General features: G+C 44.9%; 1 long non-coding RNA gene across 1 annotated transcript; it reads right to left on the bottom strand.

The window, feature by feature from the left end:
- Window positions 1-398: 398 nt before the first annotated feature.
- On the bottom strand, window positions 399-23,409 carry LOC138768117 (uncharacterized). The gene is made up of 3 exons (XR_011358938.1): window positions 23,349-23,409; window positions 22,031-22,314; window positions 399-505 (listed from the first exon to the last, which is right to left on the bottom strand). It is a non-coding gene; the product is annotated as an uncharacterized lncRNA (long non-coding RNA).
- Window positions 23,410-26,302: the final 2,893 nt, after the last annotated feature.

The raw sequence follows: 26,302 nt of genomic DNA, 5'->3' as shown, positions 1-26,302 counted from the left end.
ATTATGGGGACACTGCACGGGGTATTATTATGGGGACACTGCACAGGGTATTATTATTATGGGGACAGAGCATAGAGAGCATTATTATGGGGACACAGCACGGGGGTATTATTATGGGGACACTGCACAGGGTATTATTATTATGGGGACACAGCACGGAGCATTATTACTATGGGGGCACAGCAGTGGACATTATTACTATATAGGGGCATAGCACAGGGGGAACGTTATTACAATGGGGGCATAGCACAGAAGTGGTCATTATAACTATTTGGGTCACAGCAGGGGGCATTATACTATATGGGGGCATAGGGATATTATTACTATATAGGGGCACAGCAGGGGATCCTACTGTACATACAGGGGGTAACCCACATACCTACTGACTGTACTGCACAAGACAAAAAAAGTGGAAGGAAGTTGTTGTAAAAGTGCAGAGCCTAAGATGTTTGTCTGGCAATTTCAGAAGAGATTAATTGTAGCTGCAAGAAATCATCATGGAGGCCTAGGGGAGGAAAAAAGAAGATGTCACCTGTGAGTCACTGAATGACTTTTTTTTTTTTAATTTAAAAAAGGTTGAAAACACCGCTCTATGCCATAATACACACACTGCTTCTTCCTAACCACAACCCGGCCCCCCCCCTATTGACAGTTCATATTAGGAGTTGTATTTTTGCAACAGATTAGAGGATGACAGAGTATAGCAGGCGGGAAGCTGTGGCACAGTACAACTACATCTCCCAGCGTGGTAATATGCAGGACTACATTCCCTAGCATGGTGTATAAGTTGGGCTGTTGAACTACATCTCCCAGCATGCTGTGTGGTAATATGCAGGACTACATCCCCTAGCATGGTGTATAAGGTGGGCTGTTGAACTACATCTCCCAGCATGCTGTGTGGTAATATGCAGGACTACATCCCCTAGCATGGTGTATAGGCTAGGCTGTAGAACTACATCTCTCAGCATGCTGTGTGGTAATATGTAGGACTACATCACATAATAGTAGTTGTAGTTCTGCAACAGATAAGACAGTGGCACAGTACACTAGTGGCCATGTGGGTACATGTAGGGCCCACAACACGTTACCGGAGGCAGCTGTGCACTTACAGCCACAAGAGCCCCCATACACATACTTATCTTGCCCGGTGCAGCGTTCCTTTATTCTCACAGCTTCCTGGTGCTCGAGTGATGCGCCGGACCAGGTAAGTATGTTGGAGGGGGGATACAATTTTTTGCTATGGGGCCCCATGAATCCTAGTTACGCCCCCGGCTGGAGGGCCTGAGTTTGACACCTGTGATCTACAGAGCCCAGACTCTGCTGTTTTAGCTGATTCACTTAGCTATTCACAAAAAAAGATTCATGGGAGCTTCTTGGGGCCCGGCACCACGGCGGACTGTTTTATCGTGAGCTACTAGGTTATTCAGATTCTTCCTATAAACTCTCCCAAAGAGAGTCTCAGCTTCTGCCATCTCCTACTGGGCATATATAGAATATATCCTTTGATTTTCTTTGTCACTTGGCTTTCAGGCGCAGAGCATCGCAACTGCTGCATTTCTAAAAAGAAAGTAACTCCCTATTGAAAAGAATATGGAAATATCATGTTCTGTTTTTACTATGTCATTATAAAATTCTAATTTTTTGGAAATAAATAAATTTTTGTAATCATATAAATAATTAGCCGGAACAAAAAGAGCTTAAAGCGAATGTACCAAGAATGTACTAAGAAAAAGTGATATTTTTTTTAAATCGCCTGGTCGGCACCAGAATGTTCCCATAGGGCCGGGGACACTGAGGAAACTAGTTTTCTCACCTTCATCCTCAGGGCCATTTTCCTCTCTTACTTCTATTGATATGCTAATTAAACCTCTGGTGCACTGGGGGCGGGACTACAGCCCTCGGTGCACTGATCCACTCATCCGCCCACCAATCCTTATGAATACAGCGGTGCCTTGGATTGCGAGCATAATTCAAATCCACTCTTAAACCAAAGAAAAAATTTCCCATAAAAAATAATTGCAATGCAGAAAATTGGTTCCACGCCCCAATATAGTAATCAGCATGTGGAGTATAATGTATAGTAACGGCATAAACCTAAAAAACAGCCGTAGTCTGTAGATACAGCAATGGGGGAGGGGTGTGTGTTCCACCCTGGACCAATCAGGAAGTGAAAATGACAGCTGTGCAGGAGGACAGTGACAGAAACTTCTCTATACAGCAGTGTAATTGGCTGGTGCTGGTACAGTATGACAGCAGTGTGTATAGCTGAGTGTAAGTGCAGGCACATTATAGCAGCAGTGTGTATAGCTGAGTGTGAGTGCAGGCAGATTATAGCAGAAATGGAGAGGATGGAAAACACAAGGGCTGACAGAGACTGCAGGAAGGAATGAGCAGGGCAGATGTGGGCACAGTATAGCAGCACTCTCTGTCCAGGGAGAGAGGGGTTACAGCTATGGAGAGATTACCTTCACAGTCCTGTCCCCTGATGTAAGCCCCAGCCTGAAGTGGATCTGCTATTTGGAAGGTGAGGGAGAAACATAATAAACATCTTATTCTCAAATCACCATGCTTCTCTTTCTCTCACACCAAGAACTTGGTGGGCCTACAAACCCCTACTAAAAAACAAACAAACACCTGCTACAACCCTGCGGTCTAGCAGCATGTAGAGGGATACAATTGTCTTGGGGATCCCTATGGATGGGTACATATCTATAGGGCAGTAGCGGGATCAGTGGACATGGGTTGCCCCTAAGGGTTTATGAGTAAAGAGCCAAATTGTGATCAGATGACACAGCTGTAAGTGGACGGACACAATCCTTTAAATGCCAAACCCACAATAACGTTACTTGTAACTGGAACCATTCTATATGATTACAAGCTCTCACAAAGAGGCACAAGTTTGGTTACACGGTAAGCTGTTTACCATCTTGGCCTGTAGCTGTCTCTCGCCACTGCTCACTTGCAATATCCATGGTCAGCACACTGCTCCACCCACAGTACACTTCACCATTACCATCAGAATACTTTGACCAGAATTTCACGTAGTAGGAGCCTTGTGGCACCCCAGACAATCCACAACCTACAAAAAACAGTGGTGCCTTGGATTACGAGTATAATTCGTTCCGGGGCCGCGCTTATAATCCAAATCACTCTGAAACCAAAACAAATTTTCCCATAAGAAATCACTGATTCCACACCCCAAAAATAATGATTTATTATTCTGAATAATATGTAGAACAGATGAAACAAACATTCAGAAACAGCAGAATATGTGATATTCTAAGTTACTGTACAGTATAGAAATCAGCATGTGAATGGCAGATCCCCATAATGCAGTAGTGTAGTACAACAGGCTAGAATAGAGAAGCAGGGCTGCTGTCAGAGGTCTGTGTGGTCACATGACAGCAATGGGGAAGGTTGTGTGTTCAGCAGGGACCAATCAGGAAGTGAGAATAACAGAGCTGTGCAGGAGGACAGTGACAGAGACTTTTCTATACAGCAGTGTGAATGCCTGTGTGTAAGTGCAGGCACATTAAAGCAGCAGTGTATATAGCTGAGTGTAAGTGCAGGCACATTATACCAGCAGTGTGTATAGCTGAGTGTGAGTCAGGCACATTATACCAGCAGTGTGTATAGCTGAGTGTAAGTGCAGGCACATTATAGCAGGAATACAAAGGATGAGAAACACAAGGGCTGACAGAGACATCAGGGAGCATGAAGGAATGAGCAGGACATTTGTGGGCATATGTTGAGACTAACAATCTTCCATACTTGTCCACAATCTTCTGTCTATCTGTAACATTGTACGTTCTTTGTAATTTTGGGAGGGATACTCTGAGGTCAAGTTGCAAATTAACTCACTGTGATTATCCCACCCAGCATAACAAAAAAGCTACAAAGTTGCAGATAAAGACTGCCAGGGACTTGTTAACATCAGCCGTCTCAGAAGGGAGGGGGGAGGAGGGGGAGACGTATACACAGATTTTTGTGTCTTCAGCAGAAAGCAGCAGCTGAGAACTGGGGAAAGGAGACTGAATAGATAAGAACAAGTAAGAAAGGAATTGTTAGTCTCAATATGGGAAGCAACATGTCAAAAGTTATGTTTGAGTGGAATACAGCTTTAACTGTATGCTTTCCTGATTTATGAGCGAGTACAGTTAAAGGGCCAGCATCAGCACCTGTGTGCAGCACTTCCTGAAGGGTATCCGTGCCCAATAGAACCCTATGGGTCTGGAAATTTATGTCGATTTTCTAATAAGAACTCTGGATAAATTTACCGGACGTGTAAAGGAGGCCTAACAGAGGAGGTTTTTGCTATTTATAGCTCCTCAATTTTGACTCTGCTTACAAATAGATAGATATAAGAGAGATAGATAGCTGAGAGAGAGAGAACACAAAAATCACTGAGCTCAGGGAGATCAGTTAAAAAAATCCAATGGAGTACTCATTTAAGTCCACAGATTGCTCCTTACAAAATTTGAATATGCAAAAAAGGAGTCTGTGGAGCTTCAGTTGCGAGTCTCAAAACACAGGAATAGCCAGATATCCCTCTCCCTGAGCTCAGTGATTGCTGTTTTGTTGGTCTATTTTCCATTTCCCCAAATAACCCGAATCCTTCTCTACACTGACGAGGGGCAAATACCCCGAAACAGCAGTCTGTGGATGGATGCCTGCCTTGGTAACCCTTGTCTTATGTTGTTACACTCGCAACAGAGTTAGACTTTGACTTGTAGAGCCCACCCTGGTGTTTCCCTATTTAGGTCCCAATGCTCGCAACAGAGTGAGGACCTGAGGGACTACGTATCAGGGTGGTTTGGTGTTCTTCCTACTGGGAGGCGCTCCCCAGACCCCTTCTTTGCATATTTAGATAGATAGATAGATAGATAGATAGATAGATAGATAGGAGATAGATAGATAGATAGATAGATAGGAGATAGATAGATAGATAGGAGATAGATAGATAGATAGATAGATAGATAGATAGATAGATAGATAGATAGATAGATAGATAGATAGATAGGAGATAGAGAGATAGATAGATTGATAGATATAGGAAAAAGAATATAAAAGCAGCACTACCTTGGTAGTTTGGTGCCAGCAGATTCCCCAACCAGGGGTATGAATGTCCATATACAACGAATAGTCCGCAGCACTCCAAGTTGTGAAACAAAAAGTGGTATTTATTCCAAATATATCATAATATCAAAAATAGTGACATGCAGCAAATAGACGCGACGTTTCGGCAGCCTCTACGCTGCCATTCTCAAGCTTGAGAATGGCAGCGTAGAGGCTGCCGAAACGTCGCGTCTATTTGCTGCATGTCACTATTTTTGATATTATGATATATTTGGAATAAATACCACTTTTTGTTTCACAACTTGGAGTGCTGCGGACTATTCGTTGTATATAGATTGATAGATAGATAGGAGATAGATAGATAGATAGATAGATAGATAGATAGATAGATAGATAGATAGATAGATAGATAGATAGATACTGTAGATGATAGATAGATAGATAGATAGATAGATAGATAGATAGATAGGAGATAGATAGATAGATAGTTAGATAGATAAATAGATAGATAGATAGGAAATAGAGAGATAGATAGATAGGAAATAGATGGATAAGATACATTTCTAATTTTTATATATGAAATGTATTTAAGTTACAAATTTCAGTGTAGAAAAAAATGTACATTTATTTGGGGTAAAGAAAGAACCTTTTAGGAGTTAAATGATAAAATATGATTTTGCAATTTTTAAAATTCATCCATGTGATTAATGCAAATTTCTAAAATACTAGAATCCTGATCCTGGCAGAGTGTATGGGGCTGGCATCGTCTGCAGTTACTGCGGAGTCTCTCTTTAATTAGATGGGAAGCAGTGGGTGGTACCTCCTGGGGATTTTAAAATTGCTTAAGATATTACTACATGCTAAGACTGCATATTCAGGGCTGCACTTTGTCATGTACATAAATTATAGAGTTGAGACCGAATCTAAAGCTAGGTGCTTCACTAAAACGATAAGCTAAATTATAGCCGCATAAAGGTTACACTTAGATAAGTACAAAGCGGAGACATCAGCAATGCCCAGCATGCTTAATAAGCTATTAAACAGCACTAATTTAAGATCTGAAAGGGAATCTGTCAGCACTCGGACCCAAACTGGGTTGATAACAGTGTTATATATGTGGGTCCCCAGCACAGGGTGCTGTCCTCATGTACCTGTGTAAAGTTTTCACTGGGTTTACAGAGTGGGAGATGGTGTAACTGTATTCTGTGTTTTCTCCACTAGGTGCCTCTACTGTGCTTGTATGTTGCTTATTCTGTGCACAGCTGAGGAAAGTATTGGGTTAATAGTTCTAAGTCACATGTTGTTCTTCAACCACTCACAGGTGCAGGAGCTTTCCCTCCTTTATTCACCAGTATAAGAATATCAGGGTTTAAGAATAGAAAATGGCAGGTAAGGAAGGTCAGGGAACAAGTGGAAGGAAAGGCAAGAAACAAAGGAAAAAGCTTGAAAAACCTGGCAATTATTGGAATGGGTCATATGGCAAGAAGTCAATGGAGTCCATATACGAAAAGTGAGAATAGGGTTACAGTATGAGGTTTACTGGACCCACTCACTAAATTTGTTCAGCTGGAAAGAGTTTAAAGGGGTTATCTGGTGCCACAAAAACATGGCCACTTTCTTTCAGAGACAGTGCCGCTCTTGTCTGCAGGTCAGGTGTGGTTTGCAATTAAGCTTCATTCACTTCAATGGAACTGAGTAGCAAAACCTGCCCCCAAACTGGAGATAAGAGTGGTGCTGTCTCTGGGAGAAAGTGACTATGTTTTTGTAGCACTGGATAACCCCTTTAACCCTTTAATGACGCATGACGGGTATACCCGTAATGCGGCTGTTAAGGGGGATCAGAGAGGGGTCCCGGTGTGAGCCTTCTCTGCAGCCCGCGGTCCCCGGTTGCTATGTGCAGCCAGGACCGCAGGTATTAGCCGCCGTGGCCAGCTAATTAACTATTCAAATGCAGCTGTCCCCCCCCCCCCCGCGCGATGCGATCGCGGAGGGGAGATCCGTTGTAATGAGCCGGCCGGGGCTCAGCATCGGAATGACACTGACCCCGGCTCGGCAATCCATTTAGATGGTCTGCTGCAGACCATTGTAATAGAGCACCGATCTGATGGATCATTGCTCTATTATATACACAGCATTCATCCCAATAGGAGATCAGTGCTGTGTATATAGAAGTACCCCAGGAGGGTTCTAATTACTGTATGTGAAAAAAGAATAAAGTGTCATTATTAATAAAAAGCCCCCTCCCCTGATAAAAGTCCAAATCACCCCCCTTTTCCCATTTTATAAACAAAAATAAATAAATAAACGAACATGTTTGGTATTGCCGTGTGCGTAATCACCCGAAATATTAATTTATTTAATTCATGATCCCTCACAGTAAATGGCGTAAGCGCAAAAAAATTCCAAAGTGCAAAATTGTGCATTTTTGGTCGCATCAAATCCAGAAAAATTGTAATAAAAAGCGATCAAAAAGTCGCATATGCGCAATCAAGGTACCGATAGAAAGAACACATCATGCCGCAAAAAATGACACATCATACAGCCCCATAGACCAAAGGATAAAAGTGCTATAAGCCTGGGAATGGAGCGATTTTAAGGAACGTTTATTTTCTGTAAAAGGTTTTAATTTTTTACGAGCCATCAATTAATATAAAAGTTATACATGTTACATACAGTATCGTTTTAATTGTACCGACTTGAGGAACATGTCAGTTTTTCCATAGGACACACGGCGTAAAAACGAAGCCCCCCCCCCAAAGAAAAAGATATTTTTTTTTTCAATTTCACCGCACATATAATTTTTTTTTGGTTTCGCAGCATATTTTATGCAAAAATTTAGCCTATCATTGCAAAGTACAATTAGTTGTGCAAAAAATAATGGCTCATGTGGGTCCGTACCTGTAAAAATGCAACTGCTGTGGCCTTATATACACTAGGAAGAAGAAACGAAACCGCAAAAACAAAAATTAGCCCGGTCCTTAAAGGGTTAAAGGGAACCTGTCCATTTTATCATATATTTATGTCTACATGTCAGCTACATAGCTTCGTAAATGTATTGTTTTATATAACGTGCACTAACAAATAATTCTGCTGACTCACTAGACTTCTTGGTATATAGATTCCTAAATCTTTAGTTGATCTTTGCATTTTTTCTACATCAAATTACTGCTTGGAGTAAAGACTGTAGTTCCCTGAATGCAAATTATTACTATATGCTCTGTTCAGAGAGTTACAAAGCATCCTGGGAAATTTCACCCCTGAAACCTCCAGAATTGTGAATTGTGCACCAGATTATGATACAGGCTGTAAATGAAGGTTAATATAGGTAATGTAATACCCTTAAGGGAAGGACTGTTACCTTACTGTAAGGACTGGTACATATATACATAACCTAAGTTTGCAGTGTATATAGTATATAGCTCATTATATATAACGTCCCTAAATGTCTGTGGTCTTTACACATAGGGAGCTTCTGTACTGATTTCTATATGAGGTCTGGCAATATTGGTTTTTATGCTGCAGTAAGACTGTAATAGCAGCGTAACACCATCCCAGGGAAGGAACGTGTTGTTATGGAAACAGAAGCCTTGGAACTAAGTTGCTTACAGTAGTTAAATCATCTTTCTGTGGATTTGGAAAGCGTTCGCTGTGTACAATACAGATGAGACTGGACAATGTGTAATCAGGCGATCATTCACTGATACTGGGCTAATAGATGGGTCGGTATGGTGATGGCCAATGGTAGCCACCGATAAATATTGCTTTCTACTTCTATGTAATACCTCTGTTCTCATACTTAAATGGTTCTGGAAGGCAGCGCCAGAACTGAGCAGTTCCAGAACCGAGCTGTGTCTTCCCATAGTGTCTTTAATTGGTTATTACCCTCCATGGGTGCAAAGCGCCGACCCAGAGGGTAAAGACTAGCAGTAAGTAGCAGTGCATCTTGCACCTGTCAATATGAGAGGAATCCCTGTTCCTTAACAGGGTGTTCTCCTCAATAAAGGCAAAGAGAGGGAGGAGCGGGTGGCTGTTTAAAAGTGCTGTGCTGCCCTTGCTTCTCCCGCTGTGGGGAACAGCTCCTCCAGCCTGCCACAGCTGCCGGCACCCATTTCCAGGCCTCTGGCGCCCATGCCTCAATAACAGGCTGGAGAAGGCTCCAGGGAGCTGGGGCAGGCTCGAGGAGATGTTTCCCATAGCAGGGAGAAGTAAGGGCGGCGCGGCAAGTTCAAACAGCTTCCCACTCCTGCCTTTCTCTCTGCTTCCGTTACGGGGAACACCCGTTTAGAGCAGGGATTCCCCTCATTATGAAGGGAATCCCCGCTCCTGTAACCTTTCTGTTACCAAACTACTCAATAACTGTCAGCTGAACAGTAGTTGAGGTGACAGCTATCTTCCCTGATTTTGTTCGGATACCGGGGGGAAATTTTGTTCGAATACTGAAGTGTTTGGGAACTAAGATATAACTGTATTATAAAAGTAAATGTCTGTCTGTCTTCTATAGGCATCCAAATGCCTGAACTGAATGACCCCAAATTTGGCATGTAGATACACTGGGTATCCAGGATGACCTTACCGGACATATACTGAACGTGCTCGTTTTTTCCTCTGTTATCAGCCATTATCAGTTGTTCCTGATCAATTGTAAGTTTGAAGAGTGTGATGAAATTTTTGACTATTCATTAGAAGAAGTAGAGGATCTTCTGTTCTATTGCACAAATCCACTACATTTTTCGGTAGTGTAGGGGGGGAACACGTATCAAGATTACAATGACACTGGTCTTAAATAAAGCCCTGCCCCCATTTACCCCACCAACTTATTAAGAGGCACACGCCTCTAAGTGAATCGGGCAGGACCTTTCCAAAAAGTACACCTGCTCCGGATCAGGAACAGACATCTGTTATGATTTCTGTCTGTTTCCAGCCATTAAAGGGGTTATCCAGCGCTACAAAAACATGGCCACTTTTCCCCCTACTGTTGTCTCCAGTTCAGGTGTGGTTTGCAATTAAGCTGCATTTACTGTACTTCAATGGAACTGAGTTTCAAAACCACACCCATACGGTGGAGGAGCTCAAAAATGGCTGCTTAACTCACCTGTGACCCATTCCAGTCAGCAGCGTGTTTCCCGTTCCGTTTCCGGCGCAGGCAGTGTGATGTACACTGTCTGTGCCGGAGGTCCCCGAAGATCTCCCGAGCAGCCGTGTGTCACGGCCGCGGCGGCGTCCCGTGCTCCGAGCCGCCGCGGCGACCTCCCTCTGCCCCATGCAGCTGCCGGGGTCTTTGTGCAGGGACCCGGCGCTGCTACCTGTTCGGCACCGGGGGGCGCCTTACCTCGCCCCGCTCCTGTCTCCGTCTGTGCCGGCCGGCGCGCGTCCCCGCCTCTATGACGCGCGCGCGCCGGCTGTCTCAGATTTAAAGGGCCAGTCTGCCCCTAATTGGTGTATGCACACTATCACTCCCTATAAATTCCAGCCCTGCCCCACTACAGGTGTTGGAGCCTCTACATGCTTCCCATAGCGTTTGGCCCAGCTCCCTGTTGTTCCTGACCTTAGTCCTTGTCCCTTGTTCCTGTCTTCAGTCCTTGTCCCTAGTCCTTGCCACCTGCCTTCCCATTGTTCCTGAGTCCTGTCCGCCACCTGCGATCACGTCTACATCTCCTGCCTACTGCTCCTGCCACGCCTCGCCTGCCGTCACTAGCAACCAAGCCAGGGGTAGCGACCTGGGGGTCGCCTGCCGCAGCAAGTCCATCCCGCCTTGCGGCGGGCTCTGGTGAAAACCAGCGGCCCCTTAGATTCTGCTCCCTGGTGAGGTTAGTGCTATCGCTAGTGACGGTCCAGTGGATCCACTACTCCAGGCGTTACAGTAGGCTCCAACCATGGATCCCGGCGAGGTGCCTGATCTCCGTGACGTCGCCAGAGTGGTCGCTCAACAGGCTCAACAAATCCAGCAACAGTCGCAGCAGATCCAGCAACTGACTGCCGCCTTACAGCAGCATACTACAGCTCAGCGCTCACCACCACCTGCAGCCACCTCGAGACTTCGACGGGCCCTCCCAAGTAAATATGGAGGCGATCCCAAGTTGTGCAGGGGATTCCTGACTCAGTGCACCATGCATATTGAACTTTTAAGTAGTCAGTTTCCCACCGAGCTCTCTAAAGTGGCTTTCATCATCAGCCTATTGGAGGGTAGAGCTCTGGCCTGGGCCACGCCGCTGTGGGACCGAGATGATCCTGTTGCTGCCAATCTCCGAACCTTCCTGGCCGAGTTTCGCTCCGTCTTTGAGGAACCTGCCCGTGCTACTTCAGCTGAGACTGCTCTCCTCAACCTCTCTCAAGGGAGCTCCTCTGTTGGTGACTACGCCATCCAGTTCCGCACCCTGGCAGCTGAATTGGACTGGAATGAGGCCGCCCTATTAGCCACCTTCAAGAAGGGCCTATCCAGTCGAGTGAAAGACGTGCTCTCCACCCGCGACCTCCCTACATCTCTGAACGATCTAATCCTACTGGCTACTAGAGTCGACAACCGATTTTCCGAGAGAGAGGAGGAGGTCCGGCAAGAACGACGACTAAGCCTGCCCTGTCGCCATCACCGCCTAGCACCGGTGTTCCAGAATCCTGTTGCTCCTGTACCTCAGTCGACTCCTGAGATTCCAATGCAAGTAGAACGAGTTCGCCTGACTCCTCATGAGAGGGCTCGCCGACTAGAGCTGAATCTCTGTCTCTATTGTGGTGGTTCTGATCACTTTCGGCAGAGATGTCCTCAACGTCCTCAGTGTCCGGGAAACGCTCGCACCTAGGTCGGGTAGGAGAGGCCTCCCTAGGTGTGAATGCCACCTCTCCAAGATTGTCTATGCCAGTTTCCATCCAGACACCCTCAGGACAAATTCACCAAACTACTGCCTTCATCGACTCCGGGTCTGCGGGCAGTTTCATCGCAGCTACCTTGGTCCAAAGATGGCGGCTACCCATGATCCAGCTAGCCCAACCCCTGTCTATCTCCTCGGTCACGGGCGAGACTCTTGCTGAAGCTGTGCTCTACCAGACTGCACCTCTAGTCCTCCAGGTGGGCGCTTTGCATCAGGAGAGGATCTCCTTCTACGTCTTGCGCCATTCCTCTTCCGACATCTTGCTGGGTCTACCTTGGTTGCAATTACATACCCCTAAGCTAGACTGGAGAACCGGGGAGATTCTCAGTTGGGGTCTGGACTGCCCTAACCGGTGTCTGAAGCTTCCTCAGCCCAAGGGCTCTGTGACGTCACCTGACTCCGTCAAGCCTCTACCCGGCCTGCCGGCAGAATACCAAGACTTGGCTGACGTCTTTTCTGCCAAAGAAGCGGACTCTCTACCCCCTCACCGGACATATGATTGTCCCATAGACCTCCTTCCTGGAACTTCTCCTCCACGAGGTCAGGTGTACCCTCTATCGTTGCCCGAGACTGAGGCCATGTCTTCCTACATCCGGGAGAACCTACAAAAGGGTTTCATTCGCAAATCCACATCCCCTGCTGGCGCAGGATTCTTCTTTGTACAGAAGAAGGACGGTTCTCTTCGCCCATGCATAGACTACAGGGGCCTAAATAAGGTGACAGTCAAGAACCGGTATCCTCTTCCACTTATCCCTGAACTATTCGACCGTCTCCGTGGAGCCAAGATCTTCTCTAAGCTGGACCTCAGGGGAGCGTACAATTTAATCCGTATTCGTGAAGGAGATGAATGGAAGACCGCTTTTAACACCAGAGATGGGCACTACGAATACTTGGTCATGCCATTCGGCCTATGCAATGCCCCAGCGGTTTTCCAGGAATTCGTTAACAACATCTTCCGAGACCTCCTCTATGTCTGCGTCATTGTCAATCTTGACGACATTTTGGTCTTCTCCCCTGACCAGCAGACTCACGTGGCACAAGTGCGTCAGGTCTTACGAAGACTACGGGCCAATCATCTGTACGCCAAGCTAGAGAAGTGCGTTTTCCATCAGCGCAGTCTTCCGTTTCTTGGGTATATCGTCTCCGACCAATGGATCTACAAATGGATCCGGCCAAGCTCTCAGCTGTTCTCCAGTGGCCACGTCCTGTGGGACTCAGAGCTATCCAACGCCTCCTAGGATTTGCCAACTATTATCGGCAGTTCATCCCACACTTCTCTACCCTGGTCGCACCCATCGTGGCCCTCACTAAGAAGAAGGCGGATCCCAGGCATTGGCCAACTGAGGCCGAGCAAGCCTTCACTAGCTTAAAGTCAGCCTTTGCTTCTGCTCCTGCGCTAGTTCGCCCGGATGTCACCAAGCCGTTTTCACTTGAGGTCGACGCGTCTTCAGTAGGCGCTGGAGCCGTCCTCTCGCAAAAGGACGCATCAGGCAAAACCCGAACCTGTGAGTTCTTCTCTAAGACTTTCTCCCCTGCCGAGAGGAACTATACTATTGGCGACCGAGAACTCTTGGCGATTAAGTTGGCACTGGAGGAGTGGCGTCATCTCCTAGAGGGGGCTAGACATCCGGTAAATATCTACACGGACCACAAGAATCTTCTCTACCTCCAATCGGCCCAACGTCTCAATCCCCGGCAGGCCAGGTGGTCGCTTTTCTTTTCAAGTTTCAACTTCGTTATCCATTTCCGTCCGACTGAGAAGAACGTGAAAGCCGATGCTCTCTCCCGAGCATCTGACGTCATGGGACAAGAGGACTCCCCTCGCCACATTATACCTCCCGATCGCCTAGTGCCAGTCGCCACATCCACTCTTCAAAGGGTGCCTCCCGGTAAGACCTATGTACGCCCTGCTCTTCGAAGACGCATCTTGAAATGGGGTCATTCCTCTATGGTGGCCGGGCATCCGGGAGTTCTAAAGACCGGGCAACTGATCTCCCGCCACTACTGGTGGCCTAGCCTACTCCAAGATGTCAAGGACTTTGTGGCTTCCTGTACCATCTGTGCCAGAAACAAGTCCTCCCATCAAAAACCTGCCGACCTACTTCAGCCCTTGCCAGTTCCAGACCGCCCCTGGTGCCATATAGGCATGGACTTTGTCACAGACTTGCCTCCATCTGCGGGTAACACGGTCATTTGGGTTGTTACTGACTGCTTCTCCAAGATGTCCCACTTCGTGGCTCTTCCTGGACTACCATCAGCTCCTCGCCTGGCCCAGCTGTTCTTTCAGCATATCTTCCGCCTACATGGTCTTCCTCTTCATATAGTGTCTGACAGAGGCTCACAATTCGTCTCCAGATTCTGGCGTGCTCTCTGCTCTCAACTCCAAGTGAAGCTGGACTTCTCATCGGCCTATCATCCCCAGACCAATGGGCAAGTGGAAAGGGTCAATCAGGCCCTTGGCAGTTATCTTCGACATTTCGTCTCCGCTTGCCAGGACAACTGGTCCAGTCTGCTTCCATGGGCGGAGTTCTCCTACAACCATCTGGACCCGAGTTCCACAGGCAAGTCACCCTTCTGTGGTCTATGGACATCACCCTCGTCCTCCTCTGCCTCTCTCTCCATCCTCTGAGGTCCCAGCCGTGGAGGAGTTGTTATCTGACCTGCAGTCGATCTGGGAACAGACTCGACAATGTTTGCTCAAGGCATCTGACCGCATGAAGGACCAGGCGGATAAGAGAAGAAGACCCGCCACGAATTTTCTCCCAGGTGACAAAGTCTGGCTAGCCTTACCTCGCCCCGCTCCTGTCTCCGTCTGTGCCAGCCGGCGCGCGCGGCCCCGCCTCTAGGGCGCGCGCGCGCGCGCCGGCTATCTCGGATTTAAAGGGCCAGTCCGCCCCTAATTGGTGTATGCACACCATCACTCCCTATAAATTCCAGCCCTGCCCCACTACAGGTGTTGGAGCCTCTACATGCTTCCCATAGCGTTTGGCCCAACTCCCTGTTGTTCCTGACCTTAGTCCTTGTCCCTTGTTCCTGTCTTCAGTCCTTGTCCCTAGTCCTTGCCACCTGCCTTCCCATTGTTCCTGAGTCCTGTCCACCACCTGCGATCACGTCTACAGTCTCCTGCCTACTGCTCCTGCCACGCCTCGCCTGCCGTCACTAGCAACCAAGCCAGGGGTAGCGACCTGGGGGTCGCCTGCCGCAGCAAGTCCATCCCGCCTTGCGGCGGGCTCTGGTAAAAAAACAGCAGCCCCTTTGATTCCGCTCCCTGGTGAGGTTAGTGCTATCGCTAGTGACGGTCCAGTGGATCCACTACTCCAGGCGTTACACCGTGCATTTCATCGGAGAAGCTCGGCTCCCAGGAGAGCTTTGGGAGAATGACAGCGGCCCCGAAAGTCCCCAAAGCCTCTGTCATTCTCCCAAAGCTCCTCCGGCAGCCGAGCGTCTGCTAGCTTCAACGATAAGACGCTTGGCTGCCTGGGACCTCCGGCTGCCCAGGACCTCCAGCACAGGCAGTGTACATCACACTGCCTGTGCCAGACACGGGATGGAAGACACGCGGCTGCTGGGAACGGGTCACAGGTGAGTTAACTGTTGTTTTTTTCCCTTTAACTTCAGTTAACCCCTGCCTGACCGCAGCAGGGCTCCAGCAAGTAAACCCTGCTGCGTTAAGGCAGGGATTAACATTTTCCGGCATATAAGGCAAACCCTTGACAATCTTCTTGAAAGTCAGGAGTTGTCTTATACGCTCATTCGCCTTATACACCGGAAAATACGGCAACAAAAAAAAATGTCGAGAAAACCAGGCACTCACCAAATAGTTTTGGTCATTTATTGCAGAGCAGTATGCATCAGATTACGGTAAGGACGCGTTTTGGCCAAGCATGGCCTTCATGAGTTAAGTTAAGCCGATGAAGGCCATGCTTAGCCGAAACGCGTCCTTACTGTAATCTGATGCATACAGCACTGCAATAAATGAGCAAAACGATTTGGTGAGTGCCTGGTTTTCTCTACACTTTCTTCATCCTTTCCAACCTACCAATTACAATCACAATGACCTCCAGAAGTATCAGAAGTCTACAAAAATAATGGCACATGTATTTCTTTTATTGACCCTACACTATTGTATAAAGCATAAACCATATATGTTGCTATGTACCTTTTTACCGTTTTCCATTGCTTGAACCTTAACATGACTTCCTATATAGTTATTGATGAATGACCCTTCTAACCTGCTAATATTAGCGTAAAAGACTACAAAAAAAGAATCCTTAGGCAGCAGATTCAAATGACCAGAAAAACCATTTTACCATAACTGCGGCACAATCCCCGTCTAATCTCTAGATAATTGTGTGAGTCCCAGAGGTCATTGTGGAAGAAAGGACAGGGTAATCTCCAGCTACGGTGGGATAATAAAGCCGTGTCCAATATCCGTATAGTCCAGAATTATGCTGCGTAATAACTAACCATCCATGTTTTGGACCTTCTTTCCCAGTATTAGCTTCTGGTTTATTAAAGCTATCATAATATTGCAGTAACTTTCCATTGCTAGTTTTGGACATTCATCAACAATCCACTATTTGCTGGTTTATTATAAGTGTGTATTTGAGCTATTAGGGACTCAAGGACTATTTTAAGGACTATGGTCTTAGGCCTCTGTCTATTTGCTTTGACAATATTCAATGTGCTAGTAGTTGTTATGCTGGGAGTGGGACCTTTCTGTTCTTAAAGGGATAGAAAGAGCACTGCCATCTTCAAAATACCGGGGCGACATTACAAATGACATACTGTACACAAGGAACATCGTCTAAAGCGGTGTTCCAGAATTGAGGCGTGAGTCGGTAAGTGGGTAAGTTTACACACCACTCCGGTTACTCCCAATTCTGCAAAACTCCTTTGAGATATGTTTACTATAAAGCACTGTGTGAAACTATAAGAAATATGGAATAACCACAAGACATACAATACAACAAGCAGCTATAGAGATGTTGGGGGAGGCAGCATTGGAATACTGCGTGTAACCGGTTGCTTTTGATAATAGTCTGAGAAGGCTATAACCACACAGATTTATAGAAAAATAAGAGATTTATTACAGAAAACAATACTTAGCTGCAGTTACAGATGGTACAGATGCATGGTTGTTCCTTCCACAATGAAATGGGGAGCCCCATTGTATATTATGGTCTAATATACGCCCATTTCGCCCGATAACAGGGTGCTGGGCACCTTCCATCCATGGTCCCAGCTGAGGCTGACTAGAAGCTACATACCCCCGATTTTTATAGTAAGTTTGGGTGGGGGGGGGGGGGGGGTGATGTGCTTCCAGAAATGTCTATGTAGACCACTGATGACCATGAATGGAAGTTTCCCAGGCCTTGTACATGTTTATCAAGCAAAATGTGGTTGTACAATTACAGCTACATGCATTTGGATAATAAGAACAACTGTGTCCTCCAATGTTGACACTACTGGGGAGGTTTATGGCCGAACAGTTGACATAACAATACATCTACCTATTCCCATGCACATAGCTAAATACAAACCAATCCCACTTACACAGCCAGCTAAGATAGATAGATAGATAGATAGATAGATAGATAGATAGATAGATAGATACAAATAAGACATGAAAACACTACATTCCTTCCTATCACATGAATAAGACACTTTAACTATCTGAAATAAACCCATCCGGTTACACCGCGTGAGGGACCATTTGGGCCAAGTAAGCACTTGAAGGATTGGAGAATGTCTGACAGAATAAGAGAGGGAGTTTCATAGGAGAGAGAGGAGACATTACTATGGGATCTTGGCCAAAGGATGGACATGTTATTCTTCAAGATAATGGGCTACTCCATACTTTATATTCACTAAGCACTGTATATTGTAGCACAGTACACAACACCTTCCTATGTAGTTAAAGAAGAAGTCTGGTAAAAAAATGTATTTCAGTTTTGTATTTCCCCCCAAAATTTATACAAATCCCCATTATACACTTAATACGGGAAATGCTTATAAAGTGCTTTTTTCCCTGCACTTACTACTGCATCAAGGCTTCACTTCCTGGATAACATGGTGATGTCACTTCCTGGATAACATGGTGATGTCACTTCCTGGATAACATGGTGATGTCACTTCCTGGATAACATGCTGATGTCACTTCCTGGATAACATGCTGATGTCACATCCAGACTCCCAGAGCTGTGCAGGCTGTGGCTGCTGGAGAGGATGATGGCAGGGGGATGATCAGTGTCCCTCCAGTGCCCTGTGTACCTCAGTGTCCCCCTGCCATCATCCTCTCCAGCAGCCACAGCCCGCACAGCTCAAGGAATCGGGTCGTGACATCACCATTTTATCCAGGAAGTGACATCACCATGTTATCCAGGAAGTGACATCACCATGTTATCCAGGAAGTGACATCACCATGTTATCCAGGAAGTGACATTACCATGTTATCCAGGAAGTGACATCACCATGTTATCCAGGAAGTGACATCACCATGTTATCCAGGAAGTGACATCACCATATTATCCAGGAAGTGAAGCCTTGATGCAGTAGTAAGTGCAGGGAAAAAAGCACTTTATAAGCATTTCCCATAATAAGTGTATATTGGTGAGTTGTATAACTTTTGGGGGGCAATACAATACTTGAATAAAAATTTTCACCAGACTTTTCCTTTAACCTCTTAAGGACATATGCTGTACCTGTACGGCATATGCCCGCAAGAGGAGTTCAGAGCAGGGCCAGCCGCGATCCCGACTGCTATCTGCAGCATAGGACCGCGGCTATTAGCGGGAGCGGTCCGATTGACGCTCCCGCTAATCAACACAGTTGGATGCAGCTGTCAAACAGACAGCTGCATCTAACAGTGTTAAATGCAGCCCATCCCTGGTGTCTAGTGGCGGATCCCCCCCCCCCCATCGCATCACAGCGGGGGGATCCCTTCATCTTACCGGGCCGGGCCTCAGCGACGTAATGACAGTGATCCCGGCTTGGTATTCTATTGTATTGGCCTGCAGCAGACCAAAGCAATAGAGCACCGATCTTATGGATCTGTGCTGTGTTATACAGCTACCCTGATCTCTATGAGAGATCAGTGTAGCTGTATTAGAAACCCCCTGGGGGGACTTCAAATTAAAGTGAAAGTGAAAGAAAAAAAGTGTTTACATGAATAAAAATCCCCCTCCCTTAATAAAAGTTTGAATCACCCCCCTTTTCCCATTTTATTAATAAAAATAAATAAATAAATAAATAAACAAACATGTTTTATATTGTCACGTGTGTAATCGCGCGAACTATAAATTTATCACATTCCTGATCTCGTACGGTAAACGGCGTAGGCCCAAAGACCCGCCAAAGTAAAATAATTGTGCATTTTTTGTGACATTAAATCCAGAAACATTGTAATAAAAAGCGATCAAAAAGTTGCATATACGCAATCAAAGTACTGATAGAAAGAACACATCATGGCGCAAAAAATGACTTCTCACAGAACCCCTATAGACTAAAGGATAAAAGCGTTATAAGCCTGGGAATAGAGCAATTTTAGGGAAGGTTTTTTTGCTGTAGAAGGTTTTATTTTTTTAAAAGCCATCAAACAATATAAAAGTTATGCAAGTTGCATATCATTTTAATCGTACTGACATGAGGAACATGTATAACATGTCAGTTTTTCCATAGGACAAACAGCGTAAAAATGAAAATCCCCCAAAGAAAAGGAATTATAATTACAATTTTATAATTATAATTTTTTTTCTGGTTTCGCAGCATATTTTATGCAAAAAGTAAGTCTGCCTTTGCAAAGTACAATTAGTACAATTAATATAACGGCTCATGTGGGTTTGTAGGTGAAAAAATCCAAGTGCTAAAAAACTAAAACGGAAAAACTTACTTCCCGATTTCCAGCACTGGTCGCTTCCTGGTCTGAGAGGGGACATAGGATGGGATGTGATAGGCCCCCTCAGCCAGTAGTCAGCGGCAAAAGGTGAGAACCCATTAGGGCTGCTGACTGGCTGAGCAGGCATGACATGTCAAGTCACATGTCCCCTCTCCAACCACAAAGTGCCCAGGGATCGGGGGACCAGAGCATGGCGGGCACTAGCGAAGGTCTGCCCAGAAATTTCCTTTAATTGTGTTACAGTGTTAAGATTCTGTGGAGTGGCTATGACCTTGTTCACACAGAGTTTTATTTCTTATGGATTCTGTGTGGGACTCATCATAAATTTAAAGGTATGCCTCCAATGTAAAAATCTGCATGTAAACGTGATCCAAGAACATAAAAATAAATGAACAAAGGAATATGTCCAGGAAAGCTATCCGCCAGCTAACAGTTTTAGGTAATATCATTGGTTCACCGTGCATGGTTGCAGATATGTACATCAGTACACTGCCCCCCCACCTCAACCTCCAACATGTTTCACTGCATAAAATATCATTCTTGGGGGCAATGGTCAGCATAAACTCTGCACCTTTCACTGGCATATACAGTGGTGCCTTGGATTACGAGCATAATTCGTTCCGATTCCGTGCTTGTAATCCAAAAACACTCTTACACCAAAGCAAATTTTCCCATAAGAAATCACTGAAATGCAGACAATTGGTTCCACACCCCAAAAATAATGATTTATTATTCTGAATAACATGTAAAACAAATGAAACAAACAATGAGAAACAGCAGAATATGTGATATTATAAGTTACTTAACAGTATAGCAATCAGCATGTGGTGTATAATGTATAGTAACTGTATAACCTTGATAACACAGCAGCTGGATATGGGATATATAAGTTACTGTACAGTATAGCAATCAGCATGTGGTGTATAATGTATAGTAAGGGCATATACCTGATAACACAGCAGCTGGATATGTGATATATAAGTTACTGTATAGTATAGCAGCATGTGGTGTATAATGTATAGTAACTGTATAACCCTGATAACACAGCAGCTGGATATGTGATATATAAGTTACTGCACAGTATAGCAATCAGCATGTGGTGTATAATGTATAGTAACTGTATAACCCTGATAACACAGCAGCTGGATATGTGATATATAAGTTACTGTACAGTATAGCAATCAGCATGTGGTGTATAATGTATAGTAACTGTATAACCCTGATAACACAGCAGCTGGATATGTGATATATAAGTTACTGTACAGTATAGCAGCATGTGGTGTATAATGTATAGTAACTGTATAACCCTGATAACACAGCAGCTGGATATGTGATATATAAGTTACTGTACAGTATAGCAGCATGTGGTGTATAATGTATAGTAACTGTATAACCCTGATAACACAGCAGCAGTTTGTAGATACAGGATGGAACTGCAGATCCCCATAATACAGTAGCGTAGTACAACAGGCTAGAATAGAGAAGCAGGGCTGCTGTCAGAGGGCTGTGTGGTCACATGACAGCAATGGGGAAAGGGGTGTGTTCAGCATGGACCAATCAGGAAGTGAGAATCACAGAGCCGTGCAGGAGGACAGTGACAGAAACTTCTTTATACAGTAGTGTGAATGGCTGAGTTTGAGTGCAGGCACATTATAGCAGCAGTTTGTATAGCTGAGTGTAAGTGCAGGCACATTATAGCAGTAGTGTGTATAGCTGAGTGTAAGTGCAGGCACATTATAGCAGGAATGGAGAGGATGGGAAACCCAAGGGCTGACAGAGACTGCAGGAAGTAGGAAGGAAGTGGATCTGCTATGATTTGGAAGTTGAGGGAGACTTCCTGGGTCAGAGTACAGTGCTGTAGACCCCGCTATGTAGACCATGCCCCTCCTCCCCTCCCCCTCCCACCCAGTACTTGGAGCTCTTAAATCAAAGCAATGCTCTTAAACCAAGTTACAGTTTTGGAAAACTGTGAGCTCTTCTTGCTAAACGCTCTTAAACCAAGGTACCACTGTACAGTAATGTGCAGTAACAAGTACACGTGAAATCACGGTGTTTAGTGACATCTCCAAACCAGCAGTACTGGGCTAGGAGCCACCAGGGGGCTGACTCTAAGTTTTATTTATTTATTTAGCCTCCCAATCCCTGTCCCTCAGTAAATATTGGTAATACTCAGAAAATCCCTTTAAGATCCTACCAATTGAAGGTTGCCTCTCTCAGCAGTTTTCTTTGTACTGTAATGCTGTTTCTATCGGCGCGGCTCACTACCGGTGATAGTCGACTTGTGAGAAAACACTCTTCAAAGGGCTTGTTGTGTTCCAATTTGCGCTTGCCATTCACACTATGAGCCAGTGGGCCTTGAGTCAATCCTGTTCCCTGACAGTGATGATTACCCTGTACGCTTCCATCAACAAAACTGCCTCCTGTTCATCTGTTCTTGTCTTGCTTTGTACTTGAGCTGAAGATAATAAAATGGCGAACCTGAATGGGAAAAAAAAAGAATTTCCATTAACTACATACTTAACACTTTTTTTTAAGCTCCCTGTGAGTTTCGGTCTCAACCTCCCTTAGAAATGTTCAATTGACAGCTACAAGAGAGCTATGGCAATCACCGGGATATTATAGCGGCAGATATTACAGCTAAGTGCCACAATAGAAGGGTTATTACTCTAGATACAATTTGAAGATGGAACTGATTCCCGTGAATAGAGAATACATCTCGTTCTTGTTTCCTGCCATATTAATGCAAGAAAAACTACTCTTTGTGAGATTTCCAGGAGGGTTATGGGATTATACTGTAGCATGTTGGTATTGAAGCTGCTTCAAACAGGAATAAACCTGCAGTAAATTGAAAGCAAGTGTTGCATAAAACTTTATATCACCTTAAAGGGGTACTCCGGCGAAAATCTTTTTCTTTCAAATCAACTGGTTTCAGAAAGTTATATAGATTTGTAATTTACTTCTATTTAGAAATCTCAATTCTTCCAGTACTTATCAGCCGCTGTATGTCCTGCAGGAAGTGGTGTATTCTCTCCAGTCTGATGCCGTGTTCTCTGCTGCCACAACTGTCCAGAGTGGTCGAAAATCCCAATAGAAATCCTCTCCTGCTCTGGACAGTTCCTGACACGGATAGAGGTGGCAGCAGAGAGCACTATGTCAGACTGGAGAGAATAAACCACTTCCTGTAGGACATACAGCAGCTGATAAGTACTGGAAGAATTGAGATTTCTAAATAGAAGTAAATTACAAATCCATATAACTTTCTGAAACCAGTTGATCTGAAAGAAAAAGATTTTTGCAGGAGTACCCCTTTAAATATTCCCTTCCCTTCCAAGCATACATAGTAATAGGGACATATCCACAGCAATTCTTTGCCAATGTAATTTTTCCCTAGGGCTCTTCATCATATGAATGAGCACTGAGGTGAACTTGCTATACAAACCCAGTACAGTATTGCTATTTAGGCAAACTATATACTCTTTAGTGCAATAATCTATAGGCAAAAACATAGATACCTGTCATCCCTATGTGTTTAGGATCCTATACCAAACAATGGCAGCTCCCATTACAATGGACAGAAAGGGAAATAAAAAATAATGTCAGAAAATAGAAGCAGATTGAAATAATAAAAAAAAAATTATTATCTGACTCCTTGAATTTGTCAAGGATCACGTATATCTGATGAACAAAATGGTGGCTCTATAAGGTGATAATGTTGTAGAAAGTAGTAAGCTGTCTACTGGTAAGGACAGAAGGGGAGATTTATCAAACATGGTGTAAAGTGAAATTGGCTCAGTTGCGCCTAGCAACCAATCAGATTTCACCTTTCATTCCTCACAGACTCTTTGGAAAATAAAAGGTGGAATCTGATTGGTTGCTAGGGGCAACTGAGCCAGTTTCACTTTACAGCATGTTTAATAAATCTCCCCCAGAGTGCATACAACCAAAGTCATGATTAAAGGAAGACAATGGAGACAAAATAAAACCAATGGAACAGCTCTAATAGATAAATAGATACAGTGGGTACAGAAAGTATTCAGACGCCTTTAAATTTTTCACTTGTTTCATTGTAGCCATTTGGTAAGTTCAAAAAAATATTTTTTTTGCTCATAAACACCTGCAGGACGGTGCGAATTTTCGTTTTCGCGCTTTCATTTTTTCCTCCTTGCTGTAGCACTTCCTTTTTTTTCACCTACAGACCCACATGAGCCCTTATTTTTTGCGCCACTAATTGTACTTTGCAATGGCAGACTTAATTTTTCCATAAAACATGCTGCACAACCGGGAAAAAAACGCAATTTTTTTTTTAAATTTGGGGGTGGGGGGTGTTGTGTTTACAGCATTTGCCCTATGGTAAAACTGACATGTTATCTATGTTTCTCAAGTCAGTACGATTACAACGATATGTGACTTGCATAACTTTTATTTTGTTTGACGGCTTTTAAAAAATCAAAAAATCTAAATGCTCCTTAATATCGCTCTAGTCCCAGGCTTATAACGCTTTTATCCTTTGGTCTATGGGGCTGTGTCAGGTGTCATTTTTTTGCGCCATGATCTGTACTTTCTATCGGTACCTTGATTGCACATATGCGACTTTTTGATCGCTTTTTATTACAATTTGTCAGGCTTTTGCGCTTACGCTATTTACTGTGCGAGACCAGGAATGTGATAATTTAATAGTTTGGGTGATTACGCGCGCGGTGATATCCATTAGATCGGTGCTCTATTGGTCTGGTCTGCTGCAGATCAGATCAGCAGAATATCGAGCTGGGATCAGTGTCATTCCAACGCTGAGGCCTGGCCGAGTAAGTTAAATGGATCACCCCTCAGTGATCGCATTGCCCGGGATCCCTCTGAACTCCCCTACCCGACCAGGGAACTCTCAGTTGGGTTTAGGTCAGGGCTCTGGCCAGTGAAGAATGGTCACAGAGTTGTGAAGCCGCTGCTCTCTTACTTTAGCTGTGTGCTTAGCGTCATTGTCTTGTTGGAAGACGAACCTTCGACCTGGTCTGAGGTCCAGAGCGCTCTGGATGAGGTTTTAGCCAGGATATCTCTGTATTTGGCCGCATTCATTTTTACCTTGGTGAGAGAGGTGAAGAAGAACCCCAAGACCTCTGTGGCTGAGCTTCAGAGATGCAGTAGGGAGATGGGAGAAAGTTCCACAAAGTCAACTATCACTGCAGCCTCCACCAGTCGGGGCTTTATGGCAGAGTGTGCCGACACTTCCAGATCGCTCTGGACTTCAGACTAGGCCGAAAGTTCATCTTCTAACAAGACAATGAACCTAAGCACACAGCTAAAATAACAAAGCTTCACAACAACTCTGTGACCATGCTTGACTCGCCCAGCTGGAGCCCTGACCTAAACCCAAATGAGCATCTCTAGAGAGACTTGAAAATGACGTAAGCCAACATTTACCATCCAACCTGAGGGAACTGGAAAGGATCTGCACAGGATCCCGAATAGTTATGACCATGTGAGATTTCAGTTTTCCTTGTTTAATACATTTTCTGTTTTTTTCTGTCAAGGTGGGTTGTGCAGAGTGTACATTAAAGCCACTCTGTACCCACAATTTGACCCCCCCCCCCCCCCAAACCACTTGTACCTTCGGATAGCTGCTTTTTATCCAAGATCTGTCCTGGGGTCCGTTCGGCAGGGGATGCAGTTATTGTCCTAAAAAATTACTTTTAAACTGGCAGCCCCGTGGCCTAGATTGTGTATGCATTAAGCTGGCACAACCTCTCTGTCCCTCCTCCCCGCCCTCCTCATCATTAGGAATGCTCTAGGCAGATTGTCTCCTATTCATCACCTGTGTAAGCCCGGCACATGGGCTGGATCGTTAAGGCAATGTTTAGACAGGAGAATATGTTTTAGTGGCATTCCTAATGATAAAGAGGGGAGGAGGGACGGAGGGGTGGTGCAAAGTTAGGCCACACATACTCCAGTTGGGCACAGGGCTGCCAGTTTAAAAGTTGTTTTTAGGACAATAACTGCATCACCTGCCGAACGGACCCCAGGACAGATCTTGGATTAAAAGCAGCTATCCGAGGGTACAAGTCGTTTGGGGGGGGGGGGGGGGGGGGACAGATTGTGGGTACAGAGTCACTTTAATGAGCAAAAAATGAACTTTTTTTGAACTTACCAAATGGCTGCAATGAGACAAAGAGTGAAAAATTTGAAGGGCCTAAATACTTTCTGCACCCACTGTACAGGTGCCTTATTATAAGAAACAGTGTTTTATGTCCAACTTTCCATAAAATGTGATCTAGAAGGCCGGACTGTATTGATGAGAGTTGCATGGTGCATTCAGCTCTCCTCAACTGAAACCATAGTCAATGAACGGCATCTCCTCCAATGTTCATTAATTAGTTATACTGTATTTCTTTCATATGTTAATTGAGTAACCAAAGGCGCATTAACCCACATACCACCACAATTATGAATTATGAACTGCTGGCAAGTATCCGCT

Source organism: Dendropsophus ebraccatus, chromosome 11 (genome assembly GCF_027789765.1).
Source record: "Dendropsophus ebraccatus isolate aDenEbr1 chromosome 11, aDenEbr1.pat, whole genome shotgun sequence".
NCBI classification, from domain to species: Eukaryota; Metazoa; Chordata; class Amphibia; order Anura; family Hylidae; genus Dendropsophus; species Dendropsophus ebraccatus.
Note: the sequence above shows the minus strand (reverse complement) of the source record. Positions and strands in the feature narration are given on the sequence as shown.